This window comes from Cucumis sativus, chromosome 2 (assembly GCF_000004075.3).
Source record: "Cucumis sativus cultivar 9930 chromosome 2, Cucumber_9930_V3, whole genome shotgun sequence".
Classification (NCBI taxonomy): domain Eukaryota; kingdom Viridiplantae; phylum Streptophyta; class Magnoliopsida; order Cucurbitales; family Cucurbitaceae; genus Cucumis; species Cucumis sativus.
Window position 1 is genome coordinate 19,072,548 of NC_026656.2, and position 16,494 is coordinate 19,089,041.

Consider the following 16,494-nt stretch of genomic DNA (forward strand, 5'->3'; position numbering starts at 1 on the left):
TTTATATTTGCATCTTTTCCCTTTCCTTTTCTCATTTAAAATAAGTCTACTTTTAAAGAAGAAAAAAAATGCTACACTTCTATGGTTTAAAATTAATATAATTAGAAAACATTAAATTCTCTAATAACCTTATTTCTATACTATTTTTGGTTTTTTATAATTTAAGGAAAAAAGAAATATTTCCTTTAAAGAAAAAGTGTTTCCACCCATTATTTTTCCTAATATATTAACCCATCGCTTTAACAGACAAAGTTGCACCCCCTCAATACAGACCATCATCATTTCAAGCATAACAATAATAATAATAATAAACATATTAGAAAATAAATAATATATTATAGATTTTCATGATTAAAAATGAGCCTTTTTTTCTTCTATAAATTATTTATTATTTCAGTTTATCTGACAGCCATATTATTTTGTGTGAAATTAGAAAAGACTGGAAATTTGGTATTGGGAGCGCATGAACCGGTCGGATACCGGCCCGACCAAGCCAGTTGTTAATCGTAGTCTTCTTATCTTCTCTTTGACTCGGATTGTTGAGTCCGGTCTCACACACACGCCCGACAGCTATAATGATTTATTATTAGTAGTATTTCTAAAAATAATTAATTTAGAAGATAGACCTTTTTCTTTTCTTTTCTTTCCAATATTTCTTATAGAAAATAGACTTAATTTTAGTTGATTTGAATATATTCGCTTTTAAATTATATACATTGAAGTTCATATATATATATATATATATTTCAATAGTCTATTTACTCATCTTTTTCGTCCTTTAATTTTGAAGGTATACTTAATTTTAGTTCATTTGAATTCATACATTTTAAATTTATATTTATTGAAGTTCATATATAACTTTTCAAGGATTTTTTTTTAAAATAATGTAAAATTTGAAACATATTTCAAAAATAGGATAGATGAAAAACTATTTTAAAAAATAGGTGTTTTGAGGTGAAGTCGTGTACGGGTACACGACTTCCATGCAGTGGACCCCACATACTCTATTTTTTCATTATTTTTATATTTATACTACAATGGGCCTCACATTTTTTAATTTTTTCATTATTTATATACGTGGGTCCCACACACTTCACTTTTCTCATTATTTATATATACATACTCACATATAAATATAATATATATATTATACATTCAAATTCTAAAAATATCTTTCTTTATTAAATTAATTTTTTTTATTTTTTCTTTATATATATTTAAATATCACAATCTTCAATCTTCAATTTTTCTTATTAAATTCATTTTTCTAATTTAATTTAATTCTTTCTTAATCAAAATTATACATATATTTTTTTCCAATTTTCAATTTTTTTAGAAAAATCTCATATATTAACCAAACATGTTATTAAAAATATATTAAACAAATTAAAAGAGTAATAATAATTTGAATGTTACAAACAAACAAATTAAAACATATTAACAAAACATGTTATTATTATTATTACTCTTTTAATTTGTTTAATATATTTTTAATAACATGTTTTGTTAATATATGAGATTTTTTTAAAAAAATTGAAAATTGGAAAAAAAATATATGTATAATTTTGATTAAGAAAGAATTAAATTAAATTAGAAAAATGAATTTAATAAGAAAAATTGAAGATTGAAGATTGTGATATTTAAATATAATAAAGAAAAAATAAAAAAAAATTAATTTAATAAAGAAAGATATTTTAGAATTTGAATGTATAATATATATATTATATTTATATGTGAGTATGTATATATAAATAATGAGAAAAAGTGAAGTGTGTGGGACCCACGTATATAAATAGTGAGAAAATTAAAAAATGTGGAGTCCAATATAAAAATAAGGAAAAAATAGAGTATGTGGGGTCCACTGCATGGAAGTCGTGTACCCCGTACACGACTTCACCTCAAAACACCTATTTTTGAAAATAGTTTTGCATCTACCCTATTTTTGAAATATGTTTCAAATTTTACATTATTTTTAAAAAAAATCCACTTTTCAATCGTCTACTTGCTTTTTACAATCATTTTCATTCCATTTTGAAAATAAGCTTAATTTGAGCTCATTTAAATTCATGTAATTTTAATTTCTATTTATTGAAGTCTATATATATATATTTCAATATCTAGGATTATTTTCATTATCTATTTTCAAAATTTTAGATTTCTTTTAACATGAATCTGTGACTATATGTTTAGAGATTTAGTGAATGAAGTGTCACGTTAAAATCGAAATAAATTAGATAGAAGTTTGAAAATAAAGAAATTACCAAAATGGTTTTCTTTTGATTGATTATCTCTAAACCATGGAGTGGTTACAATAACACCTAAAAGAAAAAAAAGTTGAGCAATTAAGTTGGGAGCATTCAAGTTATACAAATTAATTGAACGTTTTAATAAAAATTTTATTTGAACGTCGAATTTTTCTTAAAAATTAGACAATAACATTTTAAACTTTGATTTTAATGTATAATATTTAATGAATTAATTAAGTGTAAGCTTTCTAACTTTTATTTTACGTGATCTTTTGAAAAGATCCTTAATTTGAAAGTGGGTGAGGAATAATAATGGATATCTTGTCTCGTAGGTGGATTTTTTCATGGATTTCCTTATCATAATAAAGAAATTAACACAACACATTCATGCTGTATTAAATTATATTTTTAATCTTAACCCACATTAAAAATATATATATTAATAACATCCTATCAATCCATTGTTTTGTAACAAAAGTTATCTATAAAACTAACCAAATATCACATACACATTTTTATTAATATTTGCTATATTTATAAATATTGTAAAATAAATCTTTACGAACATGTGTATATCAATTAGTTCGTATTATTTATATTTAGTGAACATATATAAAACATATATGCTATACTAAAAACTAATTTACAAATATTACAAGAGAGTTGATTTTTTGTTTAAAAAAGCTTTACTATCCAACATAAACGTAATAGAGATTTAATTTTGAACAAGATTTTGATGGAAGGATAGTGAGGTGTTAATTTCTTTATATTATTTCTCAAACAATAATAATCGATTTATGTAATTAATTAAAAAGTCTGTTTGCTAAATTTCTTTTCGAAAATTTAATTAAAGGTGTGGAGTTGAAAATGTTTATTATGCAACAAATATGCATGCTTCATGTTGAGTTGAATCGTTGTTCAATTTAGTACACCAACAACTATAATTTTTTAAAAAACTTTTTAGATTTTAATATGCTTGTAGTGTTCGATTTATTTGTTTACGATACATACTTTCTTTATAAATATGATTCGATTTTTACATATTTGATTAAGTTGTGAATTTCTTAAATAAAAGGAAAAAGGAAAAACAAAAAAGAAAGAAAAAAACTTCAATTTGTAAGAAAATATGTGTTTTCTTATAAACTTTGTTGTCCCAATTTTGTTAGCCTTTGTGAAATTATATAGACATAGTAATAAACTTGTCTTGAAAAAAATTGACAACCTTTTACAACCTTTTCTAAAAAGGTTACTTTTTTTTTCTTTTACAAAAAATTCAATCTCCCACTTTTTTGTTTTTGATATGAAATATTTTTACGTTTATTTTCTTTATTTCGCTTTTGAGAAGAAAAAAGAGGTTGAAAGATAATAGAATATAATGATTATACAATTTCATTTTTATTTAAAAAAATATATAGAATGGCATGACCTAACCATCACCTCATAACAATACTATGAATTTTGTTTTATTTTACAACAGAGGTAAAAAAAGCCTTAATATAAACCTAAATCTATCCTTATAAATATATATTTAGAATCGTTAAAGAGAAAGAGACATGTCAATTATCGTATTAAGAAATGTTTATTTTGAACCGAAATAAAACTTCAACATTTTTAAATGGTTTTATAATAATGTTTATTTTGTAATCAATCAATTTTCAACTCTTCATTCAATTTTAAGATTATCTTCAACTCTTCATTCAATTTTAAGATTATCCCTTTAACATATTTCCTTGAAACTTAATTTCATTCTTATAATACTAAAAAAGTATTTTAAGATTTATTTTTTTTAGGTTAATTAACCATGTGAAAAGAAAACAATAAAATAAAACGTGAAAGTTCACTTGTCTCCCCCTCTTTTGTGAGTATAATATTCATAAAATTTGATGAACAAGATCTTGTACTCAAAATGTTAATAGAGTTTAGTTAAATGATCAATGTTATATAGTTTTTCATTATTGACCGTTAATTTTTACTTTAAAAGGAGAGATAGAGATAGAGAAAAAGTAAGATCATGGGATGGTAATAATGATTAAAAATTGAAAGTAAAATATAATTTAATTTGCAATAATAATTATGTTTTAATTATAAGAGAATATCACAGACATTGGCATTGATTAATTAAATTTGCATGCTGATTTCTACATTTTAGGGAACAAAATCAATAACCATATCGAATGCTAATAGATATAATTTCTTTTCATCTTCTCCAAACCCCTTTAATTTATATGTTTAACATTTGGGTGACAATATATTCTACTTTTTTTTTTCTCTTCTCTCTCCCAATCACATTTCTGCTCCCTACATTTACCTTTATTTTTACCTGCAAGGAAAATAGATCATGATATAATATTCAACAAATTAAATTAAATTAAAACACTTCTCAATTATAACACAATGAATCCATGTTTATTAATTATAGAATATGAAATTTTATTATATTCATAAATTTGAGAGTGTTTCATCGAATACAGTTTAGTTGGTATTAAACTGTATGGTAAGAAAAGGAAAGAAATTGGTTGGGTGTAGCTATAAAATTATCAATATTGCAAAAAAGAAAAAGACTTAGTTACAACTATATCCTCATTTCAACAGTAAAAAAATTGAACCTACAAACTTTTATTTATATATATATATATATATTGGATACTCAAACTTACATAATTATATGAAGGATAAGAATTGTATAAGTTTGAAGGTTTAAAAACTTGAGGGTACAATTACAACTATCACCGTATTTGAAACTCATAATTCAATTTTAAAAAATAAATTAAAGGAAAAATTCTAAATTAAAAAACTAACGACAAAATTAAAATCAAATTCAAAACTAGAGTCGTACAAAAAAGAATATTTTATAGTTAAGGGATGAAAAAGATATCTCCTCTAAATTTTAATTTTCATAATTTGGTTGTATAAGTGTGATTAAGTAGTTGTGTGTTCCCAATTCACAAACAATGTAAAGGGTTAACTAAGTGTGTAGAAGAAATATTAATGGGAAAAGGGGGCTTAACGAAGTTGGCCCTTAAAATTTAGTGCAAAATAGTATTGGCAAAGTGGTCCAGTATAAATATAAGCCGATCGAGTCAGCAAGCATTGGGCTAGGTTTCATTGGCCGACAAATTTAAGGGCAGATGGTCCTAAAAAAGAAAGGTTACTAAAAAATGTGGAACAACATGTTTAAAACTTATATGGGTTAGACCTAAATGAGTGACCACATTATCATTTTTGGTCTCTCTTTATATGGGTTGGAATAATATGTTAATATATATTATACATACAAACTTTATTTTATTTTACTTATAGTGCTTGAATAATAATTTTCTATACATAAAAAAATACTTTTAAACATCTAAAATAGTCAATTCAATCGTACAATTTTTATGTGATAATTAATATTTTCAATCGTACAATTTTTATGTGATAATTAATATTTTTATTCGTCAAATTTTTTAACCGTGTGCGAAATAATTAACATCTACTAGCTAGTAAAATGACTTACATTTTTATTAGAAAATTCATCAGCAACAATTTTAATCTTCATGACATGTGTGAACTGTAAAAGTTATGAGTGTTAAAAAAATTCGATCATCAGAAAAAATCAACCAACTCAATCTAATTGATCATGTGATTTGGCTCGATTGTGTTCAAATAAATTAAAATAATGTGAATTGGATTGGTCCATGAATTTCTCTTAAGTAACCAAAACCGACCCAACTTAAAAAAATATCTTTTTATTTACCATACAAATATATAGCTCAATTAATTTCGGTATTTTTTTAAAATAATTTATCCTTTCTCTTAAAAATAATTTTTTTTAACACTCTCAAAATATACGAAAATAATTAAATCAAATTTATACGTGTATATATATATATAATATGAGTAACCTAAATTAACACAGTGCACTCAAAAACGTTTTATGTTTAAGTCCGATTTTAAAAATTCTTTAATCTAATTCAATCCAATTCAGGAATATCCCTAATCAAAACATAAATATCCATTTCTTTTTTCTTAGAAAAATTGGACTAATGGTGGGTGATACATCATTGCAGCTGATATTTATTTTCTACTCATCTTTTTGACTGCAAAAAAAAAATTGTCATGAAAGATTACAGCATTAAGAAAATATCTCAAAAGTGTATTATCTAAACCTAAACCAACCAATTAAGTTTACTTGTTGTCTTATGATTTTGACCTTTTTGATTTTTGAACTAATTAAATAAATTAAAACATTATATTAATTAAGCTCACAAACCACTATGGTCTAATCACTTAAAATTGAAGCATTACAAAACAAAATTTTGGGTAGCTAGCTTTTGTGTTGTGGGATTTGCCTCTTGTCACAATCATCTTTGTATAGTGGAAGAAAAACAAAAGGCTTTGTCTAACCAACCCAAGTGTGGCAACTATATATCTCTGCAATTAATCCAACCCATAATTGACTAAAAAAATTATGGTTTTTCTTTTCCTTTGAGATAATAGAATAATTATGATTTTATGTATTGAGTTTTGTATAAGTTTTAGGAAAAAAGAAAGATTTAATTGGTGGTTCTACTAATATTCTACTCTCTAAAGTAGTATTTGGACAAGTCACAAGATTAATTAGGGTCATGTTATTAAATTATTTTTTAATAAATATTAATTAATTAACATCACGAAGTTAAATCCATACACTAGGAATATATTTATAAAATTTTGGCTTAAAAATAAATACTATACTTTCAAGCTTAGGTTGATTTTGATAATTGTGCTTGCAACTTAAGTTCATTTGATGTATTTGTTTTTTTTAAATGCATATCAATTTTAGTCTCTTAAAGATAAAATAGAATTAATGAAGGGGACAGCCAAAATGGTAACTATGATAGCTATTTAAAAGTGTATATATATTAAAATAGACATTTTGAAAATGTAAAAACTAAAATTAAAAAAGCAATTGAAAGTAGTTGGGATGAAAATTAAATATAAATATGTTTGAAACTAAATTAAATACATTTTTTTTCTTTTGCACTTATAAGCATTTATTTAAATAATTATAAGTAAGACATAAAACCATTAAACATATATTCTAAATTTGTAATTAATTAATTTAGTTTTTCACGTAGATCAATATTCCACGTTCATGGGAGTGATCAACAAAAAACCCAATTCTCCAAATTAAATTCACATCATTACTCAAGAAGAAATTAAAAGAAGAGTGTTCGCACGAGATTTCCGGAGAAATTTAATTCGTGGACTTGAACTTGGAGTTGATGTTGTATTTTTGTTGATTTGATGCGATGCGGTTCAATCTCTAGAATTTGATCCTCTGATTCTCTCTCAACTGTATGTCTACGCTTGATTTGGAGGAAGCGGAGCACGTGATGTTCTTGGAAGTTTGTTGAACGTCTACACTTGATTTGGAGAAGCGGAGCACGTGATGTTCTTGAAGTTTGTTGAACGTCTACGCTTGATTTGGAGAAGCGGAGCACGTGATGTTCTTGAAGTTTGTTGAACGTCTACGCTTGATTTGGAGAAGCGGAGCACGTGATGTTCTTGAAGTTGTTGAACGTCTACGCTTAATTTGGAGAAGCGGAGCACGTGATGTTCTTCAAGTTGGTTGAATGCTTATGCTTGATTTGAGGAAGCGGAGCACGTGATGTTCTTGAAGTTGGAGTCTTGGAAGAAAGTTTGTATCTTCAAAACAGCTTCAATCTTCGAGGGTGGTCAACTTCAGAAGTTAGGGAGTCTTCTAGCTTTTGGAAGAATTCTCTCTGGATCTTCTAGAGTCAAAATTTTCCAACCTCTACAAATGAGGAGAATTCTCTCTATTTATAGAGTTCACTGGTGGGCTTTATGGGTTTGAACCTGGTTGGTCCATGGACCAGACCCATGGGCTCAACCATATGGACTTAGGTTATATTTAGTCTTTGGGCTCAATTAAGCTTATTTTTTGGCTTAATTGAACTTAGTCCAAGTAAATAATATTTAATTGAACTAAAATGATTAACTTAATCCAACGATTAATATGAAAACATGTGGCATTCTTAGAATGACCAATTTATTTATTTTAACTCTTTAATTTGGAGCATGTGTCAATTTTAATTAGTCCCCAAATTTAATCATTTGTACTTTTCATCATTAACTTAATAAATGATGTGGCAACTTGTGATTGGTCTCAAAATTTCTTATTCAACAAATGCCCCCTTTTCGAGATTTATGCACGTATATGGGTGAATGAATCTCGGAAAAAATAAATTTGAAGTCAAAGTACGAGCCTTTTTGTTTTTACTCAATTCAACCTATCAAATTAATCAAACTATGAATTTAGTATGTGAGTTTGATTTAAACTTAAAATAAGGGTTGGAATATGGCCAAACCTTAAAAAAAATTCAAAGTTTTATTTCCCACTTAATTTTATTTGAGGGAAAAAAAAAAATTAATATGATGATTTTTTTTTTTAAAGTAAAATTTGGAATATAACCAAAATTTTAATTTTGAAATAAGGATAAGGTTTCTACCGTACCTTAATTTATCTTGGGGATGCATAAGAATTTGGAATGACCAATTTTAATTTGAGATAAAAAAAATCAGGTCCTCAATCTTAGGTAAAGTTGGATTTATGGCTCCGATTTAAATTCATGATAAAAAGGAGGTCATATATGCAAGTTAATTTAACTTGAATTTTGAAATTGAGAATATTTATATATATATATATATATATATATATATATATTATATATATTTAAAAATGTTGAAATTTTTAAATATTTTAAATATCTCAATAAAAGTTAAACTTGAGATTTATCCAAAAAAAGAAATAATTTAAAATAAAATAAGATAATTGGATTATCTTTTCTTTATATATATATATTTTTTTAAAAATCATTCCTATTCCTTTTAGGAATTGGATTTGTTTTTTTTAAAAAAATAATTAAATATCATTCCTAATCCTTTTAGGAATTGGATTTGTTGGGCTTATAAATAGACTCATACCCTACTCACTTATACCTCATCCAACGCTTATTCCTCATCAAATCAGCAGAAAGGTATAGAAAACTTTTCTTCTCCCTTTCTCTTTTTTTTTTCTCTTTTTTTTTTTGTGTTGTGTGTGTGTTTTTTTTTTTTTTCTGTTTTGTTTTGTTTTTTTTGTTTATGTATTTTTGTTTTTGTTTTTGTTTTTTTTTTTTTGCAGGAATGACTTTGTCGAGCTTCTTCTAGGGACGATCGGGCTTCTGCCGTCAGATCTATCGCCCTAGTAGGAGAGATCGACTTTGTCATCGTCGGGCTTCGATCTTCGTTTGCAGAAATGACTTTGTTGAGCTTCTTCTTGGGACGATCGGGCTTTTGCCGTCAGATCTATTGCCCTAGTTGGAGAGATCGACTCTGTCATCGTCGGGCTTCAATCTTCGTTTGCAGAAATGACTTTGTTGAGCTTCTTCTAGGGACGATCGGGCTTTTGCCGTCAGATCTATCGCCCTAGTAGGAGAGATCGACTTTGTCATCGTCGGGCTTCGATCTTCGTTTGCAGAAATGACTTTGTTGAGCTTCTTCTAGGGACGATCGGGCTTTTGCCGTCAGATCTATCGCCCTAGTTGGAGAGATCGACTCTGTCATCGTCGGGCTTCAATCTTCGTTTGCAGAAATGACTTTGTTGAGCTTCTTCTAGGGACGATCGGGCTTTTGCCGTCAGATCTATCGCCCTAGTAGGAGAGATCGACTCTGTCATCGTCGGGCTTCAATCTTCGTTTGCAGAAATGACTTTGTTGAGCTTCTTCTAGGGACGATCGGGCTTTTGCCGTCAGATCTATCGCCCTAGTAGGAGAGATCGACTCTGTCATCGTCGGGCTTCAATCTCCGTTTGCATAAATGACTTTGTTGAGCTTCTTCTAGGGACGATCGGGTTTTTGCCGTCAGATCTATCGCCCTAGTAGGAGAGATCGACTCTGTCATCGTCGGGCTTCGATCTTCGTTTGCAGAAATGACTTTGTTGAGCTTCTTCTAGGGACGATCGGGCTTTTGCCGTCAGATCTATCGCCCTAGTAGGAGAGATCGACTCTGTCATCGTCGGGCTTCGATCTTCGTTATCACCAATTGAGCTTCTTCATTTTTTTTTTCTTCTTCTTCTTATTCTTCTTTCTTTTGTTTTTTCTTCTTTGCTTCTTTCTTTTTTGTTTCTTCTTCTTCTTCTTTTTTTTTTTTTGTTTTCTTTCTTGTTTTTGTTTTTTTCTTTTTCTTTTTTCTTTTTTTTGCTTTTTTTTTTTCTTTCTTCTTCCTTCTTTCTTCTTCATCATTTTCTTCTTTCTTCTTCTTGCTTCTCCTTTTTTTTCTTTCTTTCTTGGTTGTGGTACTAGGGAGAAGATGAAGATGAATCATCTAGCTTGCGACACCTTAGAGCTGATGAAAATGAATTCCATCGGCCGGGTTGCGACACCTGTTAGATGATAAAGATGAATACTCTCAGCTACGACATATAGGAGAAGATGAAGATGAATCCTCTCGGCTATGACATATGGGAGGAGATGAAGATGAATTCTCTTCAGTTGCAGCACTTGGAAGAAGACGAAGATGAATCCTCTCAGCTATGACATATGAGAGAAGATGAAGATGAATCCTCTCGGCTATGACATATGAAAGGAGATGAATCCTCTCGACTATGACATATGGGAGGAGATGAAGATGAATCCTATTCAATTGCAGCACCTGGGAGAAGATGAAGATAAATCCTCTCGGCTATGACATATGGGAGAAGATGAAGATGAATCCTCTCGGCTATGACATATGAGAGAAGATGAATCATTTTCGATTGCAGCACCTGGGAGAAGATGAAGATGAATCTTCTCAGCTATGACATATAAGAGAAGATGAAGATGAATCCTCTTTGATTGTAGCACCTAGAAGAAGATGAAGGTGAATCCTTCCGGCTACGACATATGAAAGAAGATGAAGATGAATTCTCTTTGGTTGCAACTCCTAAAAGAAGATGAAGATGAATCTTCTTTGGTTGCGACACCTGAAAGAAGATGAAGGTGAATCTTCTCGGTTGCGACTCTTAGGAGAAGATGAAGATGAATCTTCTCAGTTGCAATTCCAATGAGAAGATGAAGATGAATCTTCTCAGTTGCAATTCCAATGAGAAGATGAAGATGAATCCTCTCGGTTGTAGCACCTAGAAGAAGATGAAGGTGAATCCTTCCGGCTACGTCATATGAAAGAAGATGAAGATGAATCCTCTTTGGTTGCAGCACCTGGAAAGATAAAGATGAATCTTCTTTGGTTGCGACACCTGGAAGAAGATGAAGGTGAATCTTCTCAGTTGCAATTCTTAGGAGAAGATGAAGATGAATCCTCTCGGTTGCAACACATAGGAGAAGACAAAGATGAATCCTCTCACTTGCGACACCTTAGAGCAGATGAAGATGAATCATCTTCGGTTGTTACACCAGAGAGAAGATGAAAATGAATCTTCTTGATTGCGACTCCTAGGTGAAGATGAAGATGAATCATCTCGGTTGTAACACATGGAGGAAGACAAAGATGAATCCTCTCACTTGCGACACCTTAGAGCAGATGAAGATGAATCATCTTCGATTGCAAAACTTAGAAGAAGATGAAGATGAATCCTCTTCGGTTGCAATAAGCTGAAGATGAAGCAGAGGTTAAAGCTTTAGTATTGCATGCATCTTCTTCAAGAGGCAGAAACGATGTTACACTGTCGTTTTCATCTTGGAGAGGCAGGCCAGAGCTGCCGATCGTCGTCCTATCAAAGTTGTACCATCGTTATCCTCTCAAAGAGTTGGAGCTGCAGCATCGATGAAGCCTTCAAACTTGAATATAAGGAATCATCAATGAAACTTTTATGCTTGAATTTGAGGGATCATTAATGATGCCTTTGAGCTTGATTTTGAGATTCTTTTTTTTTCTTTTTACATGCACTCAACTTGTACATAGTCTTTGCACGGAGTTTGTACATCTTCAATTTATTTCATCTCATTGTTACTAAAGATGAACATCTTGAATTTAGGGATTTGCCCCCAATTTGTTATGATTCCTTAGTAGAGATGAACACCCTTTGAAGAAAAGAATTAACTCACGACGTAGTTCAAGGTTTTTTTTTTTTTTTTTTTTTATAATGGTGGACTGAACTTAAAGTTTTCTTTAAGTTGCCTACGTACCCTTTATAATGTGGGATCAAGTCATAACGTAGTTCAACTTTTTTTTGCTGGACTGGGCTTAAGGTTTTCCTTAAGCTGCCTACGTACCATTTATAATATAGGATCACGTCATAACGTAGTTCAACTTTTTTTTTTTTGCTGGACTGGGCTTAAGGTTTTCCTTAAGCTGCCTACGTACCCTTTATAATATAGGGATCAAGTCATAACGTAGTTCAACTTTTTTTTTGCTGGACTAGGCTTAAGGTGTTCCTTAAGCTGCCTACGTACCCTTTATAACATAGGGATCAAGTCATAACGTAGTTCAACTTTTTTTTTTTTTTTTGCTGGACTGGGCTTAAGGTTTCCCTTAAGCTGCCTACGTACCCTTTATAATATAGGGATCAAGTCATAACGTAGTTCAACTTTTTTTTTTTTTTTTTGCCTAACAAAATTAAGCATAAATTTTTTAAGAAATTTACCATTGATTGGGCCAATTCGTAGTCCGTCTTGATCAACGATCTTGTATGCGCCATTTGTATAAATTTCTTTAACAATGTAAGGTCCATCCCATTTAGGTGTGAACTTATTTCCTGTATGCCTTGTTTGATGATCGGTCTCCTTATGGCAAGTACTAGATCACCGACTTGAAAGGAGCGAGGTTTAACGTGTTTATCAAAAGCTTTGGACATTCTCACTTGATAACATTCCAATGCTTGCTGAGCCTCTAATCGCTTTTCGTCAAGTGCTTCTAATTCTTGAAGACGTAACTTCACATTATCTTCGGTAGTCAATCCCTCTTGTACTGCCATTCTTAGTGACGGAATTTCCCTTTCGAGAGGAAGGACAGCCTCCACACCGTAAACAAGCGAATATGGTGTAACCCCTGTAGGGGTGCGATGAGTCGTCGATAAGCCCATAATGCCTCGCCGATCTTTTCTTGCCAATCCCTCTTTGACTTGGAGACAATTTTCTTTAAAAGATTACACAATGTTTTGTTGAATGCTTCTGCTAGTCCATTCGCAGCTGCGTTGTACATGGATGACTTATATTGCTTGAATTTGAATTTTTCACATAACTTGTCCATCATACTATTGGAGAATTGCTTTCCATTATCCGTCACGATTCGATGTGGAATACCGTATCGATAGATGATGTGTGTTCGAATAAAGTCTGCCACGTTCTCCTTCTTGGCTTCTCTCAATGAAATGGCCTCAGCCCACCTTGAAAAATAGTCTGTTGCTGCTAGGATATAAGAATGTCCTGCTGATGATTTTGGTGTAATGGGGCCAACCAGATCGAGTCCCCAAGCCTCAAAAGGCCAAGAAGCCACAGTTGGATGAAGAGGTTCTGGAGGTTGGTGTATGAAGTTTGCATGGTATTGACAAGGCTCACACTTCTTCACATAGTCTATTGAATCTTGGATCATCTTAGGCCAGTAGTAGCCCATTCTTCTTAGCTGGAATTGAAGCTTTGGTCCCGATTGATGTGCTCCACAAACACCTGCATGTACTTCCTTTAGAGCTTTTACCGAATCTTCCTTTCCGAGACATCGAAGGAAGAGCCCTTCAAGAGAACGGCGATATAAAGTTCCCTTGTAATAAATGAAGTGTGCTGCCCTTCTTCGTATCTCAATTTTATGACGAGAATCCTTTGGAAGCTTTCCATGTTCAAGATACTCTATGATGGGTTGACGCCAATCTTCTTCATCAATCAAATAGGATGTTGCCATGTTCACTTCCTGACATTCAGGCCTAACTGGGGGTATAATCCATCGTTGACAAAGTGGTATGTTCAGAGTTACATCATCTGGCATGGTCAAGGCCGTGGCTAAATTTGCCAATGCATCCGCTCTCTTATTTTCTACTCTAGGGACATGTTCTAACATCACATTATCAAACTTTTCCATCAATTGTCGAGCATAAGCAAAATATGGCTTCAAGTCTTCATGTTTCACGTCATATTGAAGCGAGAGTTGATTGATTATCAATTTTGAATCACCATAGACCTCTATGAATGACACTCCGATTTCTAATGCTATTTGAAGGCCAATTATCAAAGCCTGATATTCAGCCACATTGTTTGAACACAATTCGGAAAGTGCAAAGCTATAAGGCAACATATGCTTCTCAGGAGAAATGAGGACAATGCCTGCCCCCGCACCACTTCTTCGAGCTGCACCATCGAAGTACATAGTCCAAGGTTCCATAACTTCTGTGAAGAAAACCTCATCGTCTGGTAGGTCATCACATAACTTCCAATCCGAAGGAATTGGGTGGTCTGCTAAAAAGTCTGCTAGCGCTTGTCCTTTTATCGCCTTTTGGGGAATATAGACAATGTCATATTGTTGGAGTAGAACCGCCCATTTGGCTAAGCGTCCAGCGATGATTGGCCTGGATAGAACATACTTTATAGGGTCTGCTTTTGCCACTAGATGAACCGTGAAGGCCTGCATATAATGCCTCAACTTATCAATGGCAAAGAAAAGTGCAAGACACATCTTTTCGATAGGAGAATAGTTAACTTCAGCCCCAATTAATGTTCTGCTTAGATAGTAGAGAGAACGCTCCTTTCCCTTTACCTCTTCTTGTGCCAGTAATGCTCCTAAGGACCTTTCTTGTGCAGCAATGTACAATATTAGTGGTTTGTCAGGTACTGGAGCTCCCAGCACTGGGGGAGTAAGCAAGTATTTCTTTATGCTATCAAAAGCGTTCTGACAAGCTTCATCCCACACAAAATTTTCTCCTTTTCTCATCAACTTTTGAAAAGGTTGACACCGACCGGCCAAGTTAGAGATGAACCTTCGGATGTAAGCCAGTCGTCCTTGGAGACTTCTTAGGTCATGCAAACTTTTAGGTCTTGACATCTTCTGAATGGCATCAATCTTGGACTGGTCTATTTCGATCCCTCGATGCCTTACAATGAAGCCAAGAAATTTTCCTGAAGTTACACCAAACGCACACTTGAGAGGGTTCATCCTTAGCTGATATTTTCGCAAGCGATCAAACACGACTTTTAGATCCTTCAAATGGTCTTGTCGTCTCTTTGTTTTGACTACAAGATCATCAACATAACATTCAACATACCTGTGCAACATATCATCAAACACTTTCTGCATGGCACGTTGATAAGTAGCGCCGGCATTTTTCAATCCAAAGGGCATCACCTTGTAACAGTATATTCCCTTTGGAGTTCTGAAAGCTGTCATTTCTTCATCTGAGAGGGCCATCCGTATTTGATTATATCCAGACGACCCATCCATAAACGACAACGCCTCGTGTCCAGTAGTTGCATTGATTTCGGTGATGGGCAAGGGAAAATCATCTTTAGGGCATGCATTATTCAGATCGCGAAAGTCTACACAAACGCGAAGTTGTCCATTTTTTTTTCTAACAGGGACAATGTTTGCTATCCACGTTGGATATTTGACCTCGCGAATGAATCCTGCTTCGATCAACTTGTTGACTTCCACCTCGATTTGAGGGATAAGCTCCGGTCGAAAACGTCGTTGTGCTTGTTTAATCGGTCGATATCCAGGTTTAATTGCAAGATGATGGACTGCTACTTTTGGGTCAAGTCCTGGCATCTCCTTGTACGACCACGCAAAGATGTCCCTGTATTCGGTGAGCAAACTCATATATTTATCCACCTCTTCATTAGAGAGGGACGCACTAATGAAAGTCGGTGGTTCCTCTATTGTACCAAGGTTCACCTCTTTTAGCTCGTCTACAGTAGATTGCCACCATCCTCTAAACTTTGTGGGGCATTTTCTGCGTCTTCTTCATGAGTTCCAGTCTCTGATTCCTCAATAATGGTGATGTGATGACATGAAGTTTCACATTCCCCTTGTTCCGACCCTTCTTTTTCAGGATTCGTTAGTATACATCATGTCTTTTTACCTTTAACGAACCTTGACTTGTATTGAGAGTAACAAAAGTTTTTCTTTTCATGCGAGAAGGAACGTTGCTATGAATTTCTCCATTTTCCTTTGTCTCGCAAGGAAACTTCTTACTACGATAATTATCGACATCTGTATGCTTAATTCGACGCCAAACTTTCACACGAGACATTGGTTCCTTCTTCTTTGTATCTATGTTGGAATCAATGTTGTCGTGTGATCCTTT